Below are 8,413 nucleotides of genomic sequence, written 5' to 3' on the forward strand. Positions count from 1 at the left end.
AAAAGTAGCCGATTGTCTCGGAGAAGTAAAAAGTCAACTACGCCAGAGCTCCGGTTAGCGCAGCGAGGGCTAAAATACTGTGAAAGGGGCCCTGGTGCTTCACAGGCTCCGTTTGCGGTTAGGTTCTTATTAGACCCCCCTAATCATTCATTCGTAGGCACGGTAAGCATAAAGCCGCATCACACCGAAAATTAGGGGTCACCTGTATGGTGGACTTTTACCACTGGAACAGGCAATCCGTAATATTATTCTTAGCCAGATAACCAGCTGCCGACACCACACGGCTATCTAGGCTGTTCGTGGAGAGAAGTTGACATTGACTTTACGTTAACTCTCAATGTGGCCGAACAGCCAGTTAAGTTAGGATACAAGTTGCTACGTTAGGTCAGTGCTCTTTGGACAGTGTGCTATGAGTGTTCAAAACGTTTTGAACACGAACACGCGTTCTCGTGTTCCAATGCATCTCTGATTTTACGGTTAGGAGACGGCAAGCGATGGCACCATCCATGCCGGTGCTTCGAATGCAGACGTATGCTTGTATTGCTTGCTCCTGCGCCTGTAGCTTTTACCAAGCGAGAGATTGAGAAATGAGGTGCCAAACCAAGTCTGTAACTTTCCCACTAGCCGTTGAGTGCGATGGGAAGTGGTTCGTCCCGGTCTAAGTTCGTTTTCCACAGTTCGTTGTTGGACGAAAACTTTTTCCCGGATTACCAGTGGCCCAAGAATGGCCAATGGGTCGAACAGCTTGGACATCCCGGATTCAACGATATACTTGGTGATTGGTAGATTCTCGGGAACTTTAAATCGGAACGTGTCTGACTCAGGATGCCACATTAGTCCGAGTGTGCTGACTGACAGAGCCCTGGATGTCGTCCACTTCCACAATCGACCGTTTGTCCTGCAATTTATCCGGAATGTGGGACAGTATTTCACTAGCACTGAGCTCGAATCCTGAAAATATTCTGCACTCCGGATCGTAACTGTATTGCACCCTCTACTGTGTCGGAGCCGCTGAAGAAATCGTCCACATAAAAATCCTTGCCGATCTTCGATGGGATATGCCCATCATTCTTCGAGTGTTCGTTGGAGAGTTGCTGTAGGAATCGTGTTGCTGAATACGGCGCACTGGATGTGCCGTACGTCACCGTAGTGAGTTCTTAGGGGCAAATGGCGAAATCTGTCTCGCCTTTCCAGAATATCCGTTGAATCTTCGGGGTGTTCCCAGATCTGCCGGTACATTTTGGCGGTATCGGCCACGTGAGCTATCTCGTTCATGGAATACATCGTGTCTTGCACAGTCGTTCCGACCATGAGACAATCATTGAGCGCGATTCCCGTAATAGACTTGCTGGACCCATCAAAAACCACCCTGCACTTGGTGGTGGTGGTGCTTGGCTTGAGCACAGCGTGGTGAGGAAGATAGAATGGGTGAGAAAGGGTGGTGTCTTGCTACGGATCTGCGGAAATTATATGGCCATATGGGGTTATATGCCCCATCTACAAGAAAGGCGACAAACTGGAGTGTGAGAACTTTCGAGCGATCACCATCCTTAATGCCGCCTACAAAGTGATATCCCAGATCATCTTCCGTCGTCTGTCACCATTAGTGAACGAGTTCGTGGGAAGTTATCAAGCCGGTTTCGTTGACGGCCGCTCGACAACGGACCAGATCTTTACTGTACGGCAAATCCTTCAAAAATGCCGTGAATACCAGGTCCCAACGCACCATCTGTTCGTTGATTTCAAGGCGGCATACGACAGTATAGACCGCGTAGAGCTATGGAAAATTATGGACGAGAACAGCTTCCCTGGAAAGCTTACCAGACTGATCAAAGCAACGGTGGATGGTGTGCAAAACTGTGTGAAGATCTCGGGCGAACACTCTAGTTCGTTCGAATCGCGCCGGGGACTAAGACAAGGTGATGGACTTTCGTGCCTGTTGTTCAACATTGCGCTAGAAGGTGTCATGCGGAGAGCCGGGTGTAACAGCCGGGGAACGATTTTCAACAGATCCAGTCAATTTATTTGCTTCGCGGATGACATGGACATTGTCGGCCGAACATTTGCAAAGGTGGCAGAACTGTACACCCGCCTGAAACGTGAAGCAACAAAAGTTGGACTGGTGGTGAATGCGTCAAAGACAAAGTACATGCTTGTGGGTGGAACCGAGCGCGACAGGGTCCGCCTGGGAAGCAGTGTTACGATAGACGGGGATACCTTCGAGGTGGTCGAGGAATTCGTCTACCTCGGATCCTTGCTAACGGCTGACAACAACGTTAGTCGTGAAATACGAAGGCGCATCATCTGTAGAAGTCGGGCCTACTACGGGCTCCAGAAGAAACTGCGGTCGAAAAAGATTCGCCACCGCACCAAATGTGTCATGTACAAGACGTTAATAAGACCAGTAGTCCTCTACGGACATGAAACATGGACAATGCTCGAGGAGGACTTGCAAGCACTCGGAGTATTCGAGAGACGGGTGCTTAGGACCAGGTGCAGAACGACTTGGCGAGCGTGGGGCGTATTCGAGGATGGAGAGATGCGGCCTCGAACCGTGTATTGTGGCGTCAAATTGTTGATTCAGTGTTATCTGTATAGATGTAGACTAAATAAATGAAAAAAATGGCCAAGGTCGAGATACTCAGCCATGAAGCCGACATACTGAGCTTTCAGATCGGGATTTTTGATTAACCGACGGAGAGCGCCAGCTTTGGAGTCGCCAAGATGACTCAAGATGCATTTCTTCTTGGGAAGGTGCACAATGGACCAACACTTGATTCATCATGGGTGGTGGTTTCTGTAAAGTATTGCTCACAAGCTGCTTCCACTTTGGAGAGTCTCCGACTGGTGGGACAGCTTTCAACTTCCCACAATCGAGATAACTGTCTATCGAGCTCCTTCGTTGTGCACAGGAGTGCGTCTTTTGATACACCGGGCTTGAACAGCGGTAGATATAGAACCACTAATTACCCACCCAAGCACGGTACGCTGTAGAACTGGATGACTTGTTGGAGAACCGGTTCCAACCGGTAGTTGACCTTCTCGAAGAAGACTGAAGAAAAGTAAATATGCTTGCAATATGCTTCTGCGGGTGTAGACCCAGAAGCTGAACGATTCTTTTGGTAATAAAAATTGAGAATCCAGCAGGCTTCTAACAAGTGTGGACTTTTCGGAGCGGGCAAGGACTTTCACCACGGCAGTAGACAGCAGGACAGTTGAGTAGGTAGCTTTCGATGAGCTGGTGGCAGCTAACGCATTCGGAGTGGATGGCCTTTGGGTGGTGGACGAGGAATTTGAGGCAAATAAAATAGGTACAGATATCAGGGCCGGTATCACGGACTCGTCATCACTGCAGTACTGGAGGTATATTGCTAGGTCCGAGTTGGTGGTTTTGCTTGGAGTAGGGCTGCACACCATGTGATCAACAATCGCTTGTTGTCGTACCGACTAACCATAAAATCCCACGCAATCTTATTGTTGCGTTTGCAAACAAAACTTTTTATTTCCGATTTGGTACATCGGCAACGGAAGGTTAAAATTTTATATTTATTTATGACAAATTTGATTGAATACATTAGATCTATGCTAATTATAGTTTAAGTATTTTAGATTTTGATTTAGGGTTAGACGATTTAATTGTGCAGTATTCATTCATTTATTTAGTTTACATCTAAACAGATAACACTGAATCAACAATTTGACGCCACAATACACGGTTCGAGGCCGCATTTCTCCATCCTCGGATACGCCCCACGCTCGCCAAGTCGTTTTGCACCTGGTCTGCCCACGCCGTCTCGTACCTGCCGGATCGGAAGCGAACACCATCTTTGCAGGGTTGCTGTCCGGCATTCTTGCAACATGTCCTGCCCATCGTACCCTTCCGGCTTTAGCTACCTTTTGGATACTGGGTTCGCCGTAGAGTTGGGCGAGCTCATGGTTCATTCTTCGCCGCCACACACCGTCTTCTTGCACACCTCCGAGTGCTTGCAAGTCCTCCTCGAGCATTGTCCATGTTTCATGTCCGTAGAGGACAACCGGTCTTATAAGCGTCTTGTACATGACACAGCCCGTAGTAGGCCCGACTTCCACAGATGATGCGCCTTCGTATTCCACGACTAACGTTGTTGTCAGCCGTTAGCAATGATCCGAGGTAGACGAAATCCTCGACCACCTCGAAGGTATCCCTGTCTATCGTAACACTGCTTCCCAGGCGAGCCCTGTCGCGCTCGGTTCCGCCCACAAGCATGTACTTTGTCTTTGACGCATTCACCACCAGTCCAACTTTTGTTGCTTCACGTTTCAGGCGGGTGTACAGTTCTGCCACCTTTGCAAATGTTCGGCCGACAATGTCCATGCCATCCGCGAAACAAATAAATTGACTGGATCTGTTGAAAATCGTACCCCGGCTGTTACACCCGGCTCTCCGCATGACACCTTCTAGCGGAATGTTGAACAACAGGCACGAAAGTCCATCACCTTGTCTTAGTCCCCGGCACAATTCGAACGAACTGGAGTGTTCGCCCGAAATCTTCACACAGTTTTGCACACCATCTACCGTTGCTTTGATCAGTCTAGTAAGCTTCCCAGGGAAGCTGTTCTCGTCCATAATTTCCCATAGCTCTACGCGGTCTATACTGTCGTATGCCACCTTGAAATCAACGAACAGATGGTACGTTGGAACCTGGTATTCACGGCGTTTTTAAAGGATTTGCCGTACAGTAAAGATCTGGTCCGTTGTCGAGCGTTGATAACTTCCCACGAACTCATTCACTAATGGTGACAGACGACGGAAGATGATCTGGGATATCACTTTGTAGGCGGCATTAAGGATGGTGATCGCTCGAAAGTTCTCACACTTGACTTGACGCCTTTCTTGCCTTGCTTTATTGGTCTTTAGTTGTTGAATGGCATCCTTAACTTCCCTCAAGGTGGGGGCTGGTTGGCTCTCATCGTCCGCTGAACTAACGTAGTCATCTCCTCCGCTGCCTTGACTTTCACTGCCTGTACTCTCAGCGCCATTCAGATGTTCCTCGTAGTGCTGCTTCCACCTTTCGATCACCACACGTTCGTCCGTCAAGATGCTCCCATCCTTATCCCGGCACATTTCGGCTCGCGGCACGGAGCCTTTGCGGGATGCGTTGAGCTTCTGATAGAACTTGCGTGTTTCTTGAGAACGGCACAGCTGTTCCATCTCCTCGCACTCCGCTTCTTCTCCTGAAAAAGGCGGGTCTGCTGTCTCCGCTTCCGTCTATAACGTTCCACGTTCTGCCGGGTACCTTGCTGCAGCGCGACCGCCCGCGCTGCGTCCTTTTCCTCCAGAATATGTCTGCACTCTTCGTCGAACCAATCATTCCGTCGACTTCGTTCCATATACCCGACGTTGTATTCCAGCAGTCCTCAAGAGGGACCCCATCGAGCTCACCCTCTTCCGGCAACGCTGCCTCGAGATGCTGCGCGTATGCAATGGCGACATCAGGTTGCTTCAGTCGCTCTAGGTCGTACCGCGGCGGTCGTCGGTACCGAACATTGTTGATGACGGATAGTTTTGGGCGCAGTTTAACCATCACCAGATAGTGGTCAAAGTCGATGTTAGCGCCACGATATGTCCTGACATCGATAATGTCGGAGAAGTGCCGTCCATCAATCAGAACGTGGTCGATTTGTGATTCTGTCTGCAGTGGTGATCTCCAGGTGTACCGATACGGGAGGCTGAAGTATATAGGTTCAATAGATTCCAACAACTTATAATTATTTACTCACTTCACTATGGTGGTATCGCGTCAAGCTCATCACCGAACAGACTAAAGCCACGGTAGCTTTAGGTAGCCAAAGGTAGACAAAGGGCACGGCATGTTGCAAGAATGCCGGACAACAACCCTGCAAAGATTGTGTTTGCTTCCGATCCGACAGGTACGAGACGGCGTGGAGCACAGCGAGCGTGGGGCGCATTCGAGGATGGAGAGATGCGGCCTCGAACCGTATATGGGGCCGTACACATATTACGTAAGCACTTATTCTGTTAATGTCTTACGCGCCATATAAATAAAAAATCTTTTGTATGGGAAAAATCTTACATGGGGGGAGGGGGGGAGTCAAAAAACCCTGAAAAATTGCTTACGTAATAAGTGCACGGCCCCTATTGTGGCGTCAAATTGTTGATTCAGTGTTATCTGTTCAGATGTAAACTAAATAAATAAATAAATAAATAAATAAATCACAAGTTGAGCTCTAAACGCAATTCAGCGGAACGGCGACGGAAACGGCAGATTTGACAGTATGCCCATATATTTTTTGTCAAGTTTTCCGTTTCCGTCGCCGTTCCGCTGAATTTGATACCCATATTGCCAGGTACAAACTGATTACATTTTTGGCCGCTATCCCGGGTTAATCAGGGACTTCCGGAACCTGATACAAAGTGGCCAGATGAGTTGAAACAAAGAAACAAAAATGGCATATTCGCAAAGTTCTATGGTATCTGAATGGTTCCAGTTTTGGCCACACCCCTTGGTGGCCTAATTTGTAATTATTCGGCTGGTCACAATCCGAAAAGCATTTTTCTGTTCCAATACATGATGTCTGGTGGTAGTGACAATCATTTTGTGTGAAATTGAGGAAAATTATTCCGTTTCATTTGACAAATCTCATTGAAGTCCCAAAAAAATGCCAATTTGACCGCACGTGACCTAGTGACCCTCGAGATAAATTCGGCCACAAATTCGGGACACTTCCGATTCTAATAATATATTCCCGGCAACTAAAAACCTGTACGAGTCCAATGCTGAAAAAATTAAGCAAATCCGTCAAATATTCTATAAGCAGTGGCATTTTTAATTCGACTTTCACCACTTGGTTGTATACGGGTTAAACGGATTGTTCGATTATCCCCGAATTGCATTTTTAACTAGGTACCAACTTATCAAAAAACTAGCTGTTGTTCAACTATTTTGTACAAGAACCCTGGTGCGTACTAAGAATCGGAAAAAAACGCCTTCGCGTTTGGCAAAAGCTGGCAAAAGATGCACGTTATATGCTCGAAAGCTAATTCCAGCGCTTGACAAGGGCAGTAAATGTCAACATTTTTCCCTAGCAATCCGCGTGTGATGTGCCTATTGTACCTACCTAATTTAGCAGTTTGTGTTCCTATGCCTTTTCCATCAATTCGACCTGGCAGACGGATCACATGTTTCCTGGCGATGGAGACGCATGGCTTTTTGTTCCAAAATATTCTGTTCATGTTGTGTTTTGAAGCTACTGCGAAACAACCAACTAGGTACTTGCAAGCCAAGACGTAGGATTCCTTAACCAGAGCCGACGAGTTTGATTTTAGGTTCAGAATAGAATGTTTTCGGATGAAAAACACTATCGTCTCTCTGAGCATTGTTATTTGCACATAAGATTCAATGGGAGACATCGAAAACCTTCCACGCTGTTGTTTATTTCAAATGCTAATAAGTACATTAACTTGTAAGGGCAAGTTCTAGTTGGCATATAGAGCCGTGAGGGAAGTCATTTATAGTTAATTTCCATCTCACATATTATTAATGGTGCCACTGTAGATAATTGAATCGTATCAAATGGTCAGGGCTCTGCCAAACCGCGCCAGGCGGTTTTTAACTGACTTTTGATCACCTGTCATAAGACAAGTTTAGTACTATTCCATTCAATTGTTGGCACCATAATTTATCCATATTTTTTGTTGGCGCATAGTGCGATTTTACAAAACCTGAAGCAGTAATTGGGTTATCATGCGGAACAGTGCTTCATGAATCATGATTCAATAAACCAACAAACAGTGCTACAAACAGTACCTTGTTTTCTGTCCGCATGAAACAGACTGCAAACATTTCATTACCTAGCAACTTATCTAATAACGGAGTCTATTCCAGACGGTCTTCTTTCTACATCATCATCACCTGCCGAATGCTGCTCACTCCGCATATCAAATCCCAAGCTTACCGCCCAAACAAACTCCCCCACCTCGGGGTCTGCGTTCTCCGTCTTCGATGTAACTTCATTCCTATAATACATTCGTGGGTAGGTATGTAGCAGCCCCATATATCGACTGTGATACGGTAACCCCATCATGGGAGGATGCTCTCTATGGATTTCCTTTCCGTTTGCTTCAACGATGTAATAAGTAAAGACTTCCTCCTCACCTGGCAAACAGACGGTATTTATGCCGACCTGAGAGGATGCCATTTCCACACCTGGGCAAACCAGACGGTATGTGTGGTTCATACCCACGAGTTGCTCATCACTTTCCATCAACGTGATCCTTTTTCAGTCTGATTCGCTGTGCCACTTTTCCCTCCTTTAACTTGATTCCGTTAAGCACCACCTTTACCTGAAAACTACTAAATGAATATGTAGAACCGCTGGAGATACATGACCAGTAATTTTTTTTCAAATGAAA

The sequence above is a fragment of the Armigeres subalbatus genome, chromosome 3, assembly GCF_024139115.2.
Source record: "Armigeres subalbatus isolate Guangzhou_Male chromosome 3, GZ_Asu_2, whole genome shotgun sequence".
Lineage (NCBI taxonomy): Eukaryota > Metazoa > Arthropoda > Insecta > Diptera > Culicidae > Armigeres > Armigeres subalbatus.